Raw genomic sequence first — 10,819 nt, 5'->3', positions numbered from 1 at the left:
TTGAAATTCTGAACACATTTTGAAAACATTATTTTTTTTAAAATACGAACATATTCAAATTGGTGAAATTTTTTGGAAAAAAACCATATTTTGAAAATGTTCGAAGAAAAGTTTTTTAAAAAGTGACCAAATAGATTTTGAACATGTTTTGAAATTCCCCACAAAAAATAGAATGCAAAGAAAATTTTGAAATTTTAGACATTTATAAAAATGAAAATTGTGAATTATGAAAGAAAAAAGAAACAGAAAAACAAAAAAGGATAAGGGAAAAGAAAAAGAAGCAGAAAAACAAAAAATATAAAACCAGAAAAAACCCGGTTCAGGACATTTTAGAAGGCTCCCAAAACCGGTTAGCTCACACTCGAGGTGGACCGTCTGCTCGCTTGCCAGCTTCCTGTGTGAAAGGTTGACAGAAGCAGAATGCGCCATATAGGGAATTCCGACGTACAAAAAAGTAGAGCTGTTTGAGCACTTTTTTTGTCCAACTACCCCAATATGAACAGTTCTTTTTGGAAAGTGGGGCTGCTGGAGATGCTCTTAGTGCCACTGATAAGCAAAGGAGATACATATTAAGTGTCGCCGACTTAGTACATAATATGGAACCAAGGGAGTACATCAGAATGAATGGGTTACTGAAAGCAGTAAACTGCGCATAACAAGTCAGGGAAACACAAGTTACTACTACTTGCATAACAAGCACGAGCAGGTAACAACCCATCTAAGCTTCATTGTGTTGGAGAGACGGGACACGAGTTAACTATACGTGATTCTGTTCTCTAAAAAAGTTATAACTAGACTTACATACATGACAAGCACATGTTATAATATAAATCATCTTCCTTTGCAACTACCATTATTGTCGTGGAATTGTCACGGTAGATGTCCTAGAGCAAGGACTTAGTCGTAGGGCCATCGCACTAGGAAGCTTAAAGGGGTTAATCGGAATAAAGGACACGAAAGAGTTTTACACTAGTTCGGCCCCTTACGATGAAGGTAAAAGCCTACGTCTAGTTGGGATTGGTATTGCTGGGGTTTCGATCACCAAGAGGCTCAACTCGCCGGCTTGGTTATCGACTTGTTGTTTCTTGCCCTAAGCCGCCACCGGGTCGTCCCTTTATATACATGGTTTGACGCCTGGTGACCTACAGAGTCCCGGCCGGCTCATAATCGTGTCCGGCTCGGTGACTTCCTTTACATGCCTTTCTTTACATACGACGGTTCATAATGTTGGGCCTTAAACCGTCTTTAGGCCTTTGGGCCTTCTATAAGACTCAATAAACTATAATCTTGAATGTTTACTGGGCTTCTTGTGTAACCCGCCATTGGGGCTGACCCGGCCCCTCCTGGGCGGGTCATAACTGATAGTAATATCCCCAATATTAGGCCCCAGGTTGACTTTGAACTTCGTTCTTTGTCAATCTTCAATACTTAGACAAAAATCCATCTTCTTATCTTTGCTGAAATTTTCTTGTAACCCGCCGTGACATCACCTCTTGAAAATGCAAAAAACTTTCATGACGTCATCCTCCAACGGATCTTTTATCTTTAATGTTTCCCGAGAATCGAGGCGCCTGTATAGCTGGATAACCATTTATTCGGCTCTTCCTTGATCTTCGCGCCCGTCTGTTCGCATCTTTTCCTTATAAATAGGCACGCCTCGGCCTTCTCATTCTCCTCTCTCGCTCTGTCTTCTTCCTTGCACAAACCCTCTATTGCTCGAGTTCTGCCGCCGCCGCGCCTCATCTCCGTCTCCATCGACTTTGGCCGCTGCATCAACCTGAACCGATCAGAGAAAACCGCGGCAACGTCCACAGTAGACCTGCAACCGTAAGTTTTCTTTCCTTTGTTTCTCAGATATGCATTAGGGTTTCCAAGCTTCTGCGTGTTCTTCGTAGTTCATCATAGTTCTTCCACCGCCAGCTTTTTCTGATCCAAAAAGTCGTATATATGCTCGTGCGGTAGTGTTTTTGTATCTCTTCTTGACCCACAGATCCCTTTCTCTGAAAAAAGGCTGCTTCAGAACTTACCGACTCCTCTGTACTGAACCTTTTAGGTCTAGAATTGTTTTCATTTTGAACAACCATTTGATCTGGAATAATACCAAGCAATGTAGGAAACTTGTTTGTCTCAATACTTAGCTGAATTTGCCTTCTTCAAATATCTGTAGTCATGGCGGCTTATCATGCCGGCTTAATTTTCCTTTATATGTCATTAGCCCTTAACTAAACCGCCATTACTTGTTTTGCATCTTCATCCCTTAACTATTAATCTCATCGTTAAACTGAACCGGCATGTTGCTTTTCTTTTCAGTTCCTTGCACATCATGCCGTCCAAAACGCCAACCATCTGTAACTGGGTTTCCTCAACCATAACTAAGGAACGTTTAAAAGAGTTCTTCATCATAGGATTTCTGCCAGCGAAAACCGTCATGTCTTACCGTGCCCCTGACCCGGAAGAAGAACGGCCCAATCCGAGAGACGGTGAGGTGATCGTTTTTACTGACCACATGAACCGTGGCTTCTCACCGCCCGGCTCAAAGTTCTTCAGAGAGGTCCTCCATTTTTTCAAGCTCCATCCTCAAGATATCGGGCCTAATTCCATATCTAATTTTTGTAACTTCCAAGTACTCTATGAAGTATATCTTCAACAAGAGCCGACCGTGGAGTTATTTAGAGAATACTTTTATCTGAACCGGCAGAATGAGTGCACCAACGGCCTTAGCTTAGAGCTTGGAGGCATATCAATCCAGCGCTGGCAGGGTGCCGTCTTCCCCCTCATTGTCTTACCAAGTCACCCAAAGGACTGGAACCAGACTTGGTTCTACTGCCAGGACACTTCGCCAGCAAACGAGAAGCCCCTACCGGGTTACCGCCCCGATCGTCTTGATTCCAAGTTCACGCTTACTGTCGCTGAACGCAAGAGGCTGATACCATCCATCAAAAGGATCAACGCTCTGTTGGGGAACGGGTTAACTAGAGTTGATCTGACCCGCTGCTGGATCTCATGGCGGGTCATCCCTTTGAGCCGCCGGTCAAAGCTGATGTATGAGTATGGTGGAGGCACGGATGACTCTCTTCGTCACAGCTCCGTTCAATTGACAGAAGAAGATATTGTCTCAATGTCAACTCTTCTGGTGAACGAGAAATACGAAGATTGCAGTGTTGTCGGGTTAAACCCCTTCTGCCAGCTTAACCCGGTGCCAGAAGTAAGGATGTCGTTATTTCTCTCCTTTGTATTTTCCCAGCCGTATTGTTTTAATACTTGCCCGACTCTTTATCTTGTTTTTATCTGTCCACAGGCCAACTCTGACTTTTGGAAAGTTAAGTATGACCATGAGGCTGCCAAGAAAGTGAAAGCCGCCGCCATAAACGCCAAGAAAACGACCCGGAGGTCGAAAAAGAAGAAAAAGAGCACTACTGAAGATTTGATGAAGCTCGATGATACATCTGACTCGGAGGTAGCCCTTGATTCCCTTGGCCAATTTTTTAACAATCTCATTGACACTGATCATTACCAGGATGACACTGGGGCCAGTCAGGCTGTGGAAGCAGAGGTAACTATCATTTCCTCCGACTCAGAGCCCTTGCCAAGACAAAAAGTTCGACGAGTGATCCGTAAAGTAAGGTTTTCTAACCCTTTAGCTCACTTGGATCCCAACTTTCGTTTGAAAAAACAGCAACATGAAAGCTGCCGTCAAGCTTGGACTGAAGATGAGCCGGCTGTCGTTCTTCAACAAACTCCTCAGAAATGTCCGAATGAGGTTTACTTCTTTTTGTCTTTAACTCTGTTTAATGGATCCTTCCCTTTGTATTTCTTTTAACTCTATTTTATCCTTTCAGGAGGTGTCTCGCTCTTCTAGCGACTCATCGCAGACGCAGTTTCCGGCTTTCAAGACTGCCCTGGGCAATGAAAAATCCTCATATTTTCTGGGTAGTTCAAATTGTACCTTTATACTGATGATCTTGCAACATTTTTCTTAGTGGCCAAGCTAAATCCAAAAAAGTGAAGGTAGCTAAACCGGTGGAAGACCCGCCAGTGCTTGCATCTGACCCGGCCAGGCCACCTTCTCCTTTAACCGATGCTCCAGCAGACCCACCTATTGATGTAGAAGCAAACCCTCCCGAGCCGTCGTTTGATGAGACCACTGTGAATCCTTCTGCTACTTGACCATCAAGCTCAGCCAACCCGCCATCACCGTCTGCACAAGATGTTCAGATCATCGGGAGCCGCTTTATTGAACCAGGGAATCCAACCGTGATGGCTCGGTGTACTACAAAACAAGAGGCATTGGAGAGGAAGAAAGTTCGCTTTGACGTTGCCAACTATGACCATCTAAATGCCAATGATATTTTATCCGGCTATCTTAGCCATGTACACTCCAGCCGCGACTCTGAGATTGAAATGGTCAAACAACTGCAGTTGAAATACGAGGTATGTTTTTCCGGCTTATCTGTATTCCTTCAGCCCCCAAGTCTTCAGATTATGAGAGAACCGAAATGACCTGTAGACTTTAAAATATAGGCCGAGACCTTTACCTTTGAAACTTTTCTTGAATTCAATAGAACAAAGCTTCACGTATAGTCCCCAAGGGTCGGTTCATTTTGATCATAGATGAACCGGTACTTAAATTGTTTGGTATCGTATTCAAAGGACTTAATACTCCGGCTTAACCTTGAGAAACTTGCTGAACTGCATACATTAGCCCCCAAGTGCCAAGTGATGTTACTTTGTAAGGTACTTGGGACTTAAAGTATGTCTTTAAAGTCATAAGAATTTAAAGTACATTAGCCCCCAAGTGTCAAGTGGTTTCGTGTAAAGTACTTGAGACTTGAATCTTGATTTTTGAACTTTGAAACAAAATCTTGACTCATCTGAATGTTTTGCAGAATGCCTTATCTGAATTGAACTTGCAATTGACTGATGCGAAGACCCGGCTAGCGAGTCAGGAGGCAGAAATCAAATCTGCTAACTCCAAACTGCAAATAAGTCTCTCTGAGACGGAAAATTTAAAGACCAGCTTTGCTGCCAAGAAGAAAACTTGGGGAGAGGAAAAATTGATTCTGACCCAACGTGCTGAGAAGGCCGAAACAGCCCTTGAAGAGATTTCAACAGAGTTGAACGGGTTGAAGGGCCGGGTGTCTCAAATGGTAGCCGCCATCTTTGGTAGGCCGCCCGACTTTAATTTTGTGTGCTTTTCTCCTGATCCGGAGTATAAGCCGCCAGCTGACTTTGCGTATAAAATTTGTGCAGGCCCTCGAAGCAAAAATCTGAGCCAAGACCCGTTGATTAAATACTACCACTATAAAAGGAAGAGAGAGGCAGATCCAAACAATCATATCCATCCATCATCAAAATCTAATGAACCTTAATCATTCCGTGTTTAACGCTACCAATCACGCAATAAGCCACACTCGATCGATCGCTTAAGCAGCCCCACGGTAAAAAACCGCTTGCCCGCACGATCTCCTCCTTCTCCCGCACGACCTCCTCCTCCCGCGCCATTCGACTCCCGCAGCCGTGCCCTTCACCGCCGCCTCGCGCCGCCGGAGCCACGGGAAGCAGCCGCAGGTCGCCCGGAGCCTGCCCCTGCTGCGGGTCGCCGGGAGCCTCCCCAGCCGCCGCCCGCCTCTCCTAATTGAGGCCTCCGCCGTCAATCCTCCCCTCCGCCACTGCCAATCCCCCACTCGGCCTCCTCTGCTTGGGTCGAGGGCCGCCCCTAGTTCCTCGCGCCCTCCCTCAGTGGCGCCGCCCCCGGCTCCGTGCCAGCCGTCGTGCCCCAACGCAGCCTCCATCCACGACGCCCCAGTTGCCCACCGCGTCCCATGGATCCTCTGAGCGACACCGTCGACGCCGATCCCAACTACCTGCCCCTAAATCTGCGCATTGAGGCACGTTGTTGCTGGACACCGCTGCCTACGCCGACGCCATCTGCCCCACTAATCCTTTCCCATGAGGTACCTTATTTACTCTTCATCTACAAAATTCAGTGCACCCAAGATCGATGCGTCTTCTGCCATTGTGTATCTATATGTTGTTTCTAATACTAATGACCAGATCAATGCATGACGCATTTTTGCTGATTTTCCAATAGACACGTATAGGCCACATTGCCCTTTCCAAAAATTTCAATACAAAAGAGTACAGATTGCATGACAACACTTGGCTGATAGATAGATGACCAAATAAACAATTCATCAACTAAGTACTACTCTTTGGCGACATTGCCAGGGCTGCTCTGTTTTTCGTGCATTCAAAAGCACCCACCCGCAGTATCTATTTCGGCTGCCCATTCGCCTCATCAAACCAAAGTTTTAATTATGTCAACAAGGCGCCATTTCCATGCACACCATAGCTGCTGACTTTTTTTTCTGATTAACCAATGCTATTAAATGAATCGTCAAATAAAGCAATTGCCAATGCAGAGGGAAATACACCGTAATCTCAGCTAATAGATATTGATTGAGTTTTGACATCATCAACTACTCCATTGCTCATATCAAGCAGAGATATGCTCATATCTGCATATTTTTGATAGACTGAATGGTCGCTGACGGGCGTCGTGCCTCTCCACAGTCAATCTTCCAAGGTTGCGACTATGAGCACGACAGTCTCGTCGATTGCTTGGCAGCCCCCCATCTGCGCACCTCTTTAGCGGTGGAGCAGCGAAGTCGGCTCGACAAGAGGCAGCCACAAGAACAGTTTAAGTTGGGGAGATAGCAAGTACCAACGGCTGTGCCACGAAAGGTCCTTCCTCCTTCCTCTACCCATACTCAATTCATTCAGTTCTAGGTGGGTTTCAGGAAAGTATTTGTATGGGGAATGCAAGAGATGCAAGCTTTAAATAAGAACAAAGGGCACAAATCATTCTCCAGATCAGTGAAGGCCTCCTGTGATATCCCTAGCATGCATGTTCTTTCATTCACTCGCTTCAGTTTCACATACATAGGGTGCACCTGTGTTAGTCATGTACGCCACCTCTGTATGATCAACCAATGATAGTCTCTGTTATGGTGCAGCTTTTGAATTCTGATCATGTTTAATTTTCTTCGTTCAAGCTTATGCAATGTGCTATGTTGTTTTCTTTTTTCAGGTATATACCGAAGAGTGAAGAAAACCCTCCTTCAGTTTGTTTCAGTGTTGGAATCATCTACCAACCAGGCATATGGTTAGAATTTGTACTATGGGATATGGTTGACAAGACTGTTGATAAACATAGATTATACTGACGAATTAGTATTCCTATTAGTATCAACATTTCCTCGCTTTATAAGAATCATTTAATATTAGTTTTACAAGTAATTTATATAGTGCATTTATAGAGGAATCAAACAAGCATAGGAGCCAGAAAATAAGAATGTCATAGTTCTTCATTTGGAAGTAGATCCGAGCATCACATGACTTATTTTTAATTTCCTTTATGATTGATAAAGAACATTGGTTTGTTTCATATTCACAGACGACATACATGCTGGTTAGCAATTCACGCTTAGTTTGCAATGTGGCCAGTGATTATTTTGGAACAGTTCACTGTCCCTGATCTAATTTTTTCATTGTTTTACTTTGACAGAAAATTCTGAGTTATCAATCATCTTATGCCTTTCTGCTCGGCCTGACAATTGCAGTGAAGGTATTCCTGAAGAAATATAATAGTGGCAACTACTACCTAAAGTCCTCCCATTATTCTAGGAGAAATTAGCTCAAATATGATCATGTGCCGATATTTAAGGGAAATTAGCTTCTAGGCACTAACAAATAAGTTCATGAACGTTCAACTAGAGACTGAAACTATTCCAACTTAATTAGCATGTAGGTCAAACCTGGCTTGTCTTATGTGGGAAGGTTTCCTTACCTTGTTAGATTGTTGGCAGTGCTATCTCATGTACGAGTACTGAATGGCCTTGCAAAACAAGGTGCCCTGCCTAGAATCTAGAGAGATAGTCAAACTCTGAATTTCCGTCTTGCTGGTATCTTTTTGTTTTCGTCCATTGCTAATCATATCAAATTTGTGAGAGCTGGAAAACATGCTTTCTTCAGAGTTAACTGTCGTTTTGATATTACTTTAGAAGGATAATGCATGCTTTCTTCAACCGAGGCATGAGTAATCAGACGCTACTAACATGGACATTACAATTGTAAACTTTTTATGTACTATCTTAATTTTTAAACACTCCTTTCAGATAGCTTTCCCTGTTGGCGGTCCATTATATTTACATTGTATAAGTAAGCTGCCAAAAGGGAATGATAAAAGGAAACGACATGCCTGTCACGTTTGACACGTTTCTAAAATTGTTTCATTTGTTTATGCGCATATAGCATGGTAACAAGTATGAACTACTAGCAGGTGGCTACTCCATACAATTGGCCTATGACCTCTAGATGGTCATCAGCGGTGTTGCAAGTTCGCTAAAAAAATTGAGTATTAGTCAGTACAATTTATATTAGGATGATATCGGGGTAGAAGCTCTTTTCCTGTTTTTCATGCATGGAGATAGAGAAGATCATGATACGATGCGCATGATTTTGAGTATTTTGAAGAATATTTTCTCAGTCTAACACGTACATTTTATTCACACAGTTGTTTTGTGTTTGAACTGGCTCGTGAGCTTTTGTTATATATATGTGCTGACCACATGAAGTTCCAAAAAACATTATGACACAAGGGAAATATTGGGCGCTCTCACTAAAGCCTTCTTGCAAAATGGGTATGTTTGGGACTAAACAAAGATTCAAGCTAAGTCAGTTATTGTGTTCTTTTAGATGGGTTCATATAGCTTTTAAAAACTATTCCTGTAAAGATATGTCACACATTTTTGTGAGTATAATTCTTCACACATTGTATCTAATGCCACTGATGTATCATTTAGACTAGATATTTTGTTTTGTAATGTCGTTTTCAACAGGGGCGCACCTACGGTTATGCTAAGGGGGTGCATAGGACACCGAGTCAAAAACATTTTTCTCCGTAAATTGTATCTACATATAGTGTGCGACACCCCTGACATTATTGAAAATTATATGTGATTACATAGTGTGACATCAGGTTGTTTTTGGTCTAGGTCCACCCCTGGTTTTCAATTGTTAACTCTTTCTCTTAAAAGTTAAAAGACATGAAAGGGGCAGCAGGATTATGTAAAATTAAGATATATAAAAGACAAGGAAATTCATTATTTATCAATTATATTCTTTATGATTTATCATATAAAAATTTTAATTTCAGACTTTTTAATATGTTTAACTAAGTATATATTAATTCAGACGTGCAAAATTGGGTCATCACACGCAAGCAGAACCTGAATATAGGATAAGCAGTGCGTTGTGCAAAACTGCGGCTATCTATTTTTTAGCACAAGAAAAGTTTAAAGAGAACAATACTTGCGTAAGTATATGGGCAGGAGTGCTCCAGAGTGTCCCACTGTATTAAGAACTTTTGCCCCTCCAATAAAAGATCTATTGGTGATATATATTTCCTATTGAGACAAATCTTCTACCGTTCTTTTGTTGAATGCATACAAGGCACCCTGCAGCCTCTCTACTTGGAAAATAAATGCTCTGCTTGGTACACTCATGACATTAGACCTTTCAGCTCAAGTTAGAGATTTGCATCTGATGGTTCTGTATAGTATATTTTTTTAGGGTGCTTCCTATTTGGATATGATGTGCTTTAGTTGGATTGACTAAAAAGATTGAAGGATCCTGTAAATGTATTAGTTTTAATTTGTTTATTTAGTTGCAGTTGCAAAAAAGATCGAACATTCCCATAAATATGATAGATCTCCTTTGCATTCGCACAAAAATGTAGCCAAATGAAATCTCAACTATATATGTTTCAACCATATTATGTCAAGTTCTCATTCTTTTGATAGTTTCTGGGAGAACGGGGCAGAGGAGTGGAGGCCTGGGACGCAGCATGGGGCAGAGGAGCGATGGCGCGGCGGTTGCGCAGGGGGAATGTTCGTGAGGACGAAGCAGTACAGATTTCTAGGGGCTAATTGGTGGGATAATTAACCGTGCGCTTAGTGTATGTTCGGAGGGGATTTTAACACCTTCCAAAACTATTAACATTTCTTAACATTCTGTCATGTTTAACAGTCAGACTTGCTTGCCTTTTCGAGTTGGTTAGCACTCCAAATGTGATTTTAACATCTTGCTACTGTACCATGGTCGTGAAGTTATATTCAAAAGTTTGACACTCTTAGTTAGATCTTTCATACACCTTTTCACTTTACATCTATAAAACTAGCATAGAATGGGTACAAAATGGTTTGATGGAGAATGATATGTCATAAGAATAACAAAGCAGTATCATTTTTATCTAGAAGTGTTGCTTCTTGCAGGTATGAAGTTAAGGGATCAAATCTGGACTCCTCCAAGAATCTAGACTCCTCCAAGAATTGAGGGGCGAAAAATATACCTTTCTCTTAATATTATGGTTGTACTGCAATTTGCAAGGTTTCTTGTGTCTTTGTATGAACAGATCGAATCTAATTAAAGTGACTTTGATTAATTTCCTTTTCAAAGTTATTGTTGGGCCATCTATTGACCTCTATAAAACATTTATCTTCACTTCTCTTTTGCTCCCAGGAAATCTGGTGCAAGCCCCACTACAGTTTTAAATAAAGATGTTGGAGGCAGCATCGGAAGAGACAAGTCTGCGGTAAATTTCTCCCTGATACAGTAATAGTGTTATCTATAGTCTTAGGAAAAAAATCAACATTTACTGTTATATGAAACGTATGTTTTCTTAGCATTTTCTGGTTATCAATTGACTTATCATCCTATCTTTTTGTAAACCATGGAATTTTTAAAGTTCAAAAAAGTG

This window comes from Triticum urartu, chromosome 7A (assembly GCF_056163025.1).
Source record: "Triticum urartu cultivar PI428250 chromosome 7A, HENAU_Tu73, whole genome shotgun sequence".
Classification (NCBI taxonomy): Eukaryota; Viridiplantae; Streptophyta; class Magnoliopsida; order Poales; family Poaceae; genus Triticum; species Triticum urartu.
The sequence above is the reverse complement of the archived record's forward strand: the minus strand, read 5'-3'. Positions refer to the sequence as shown.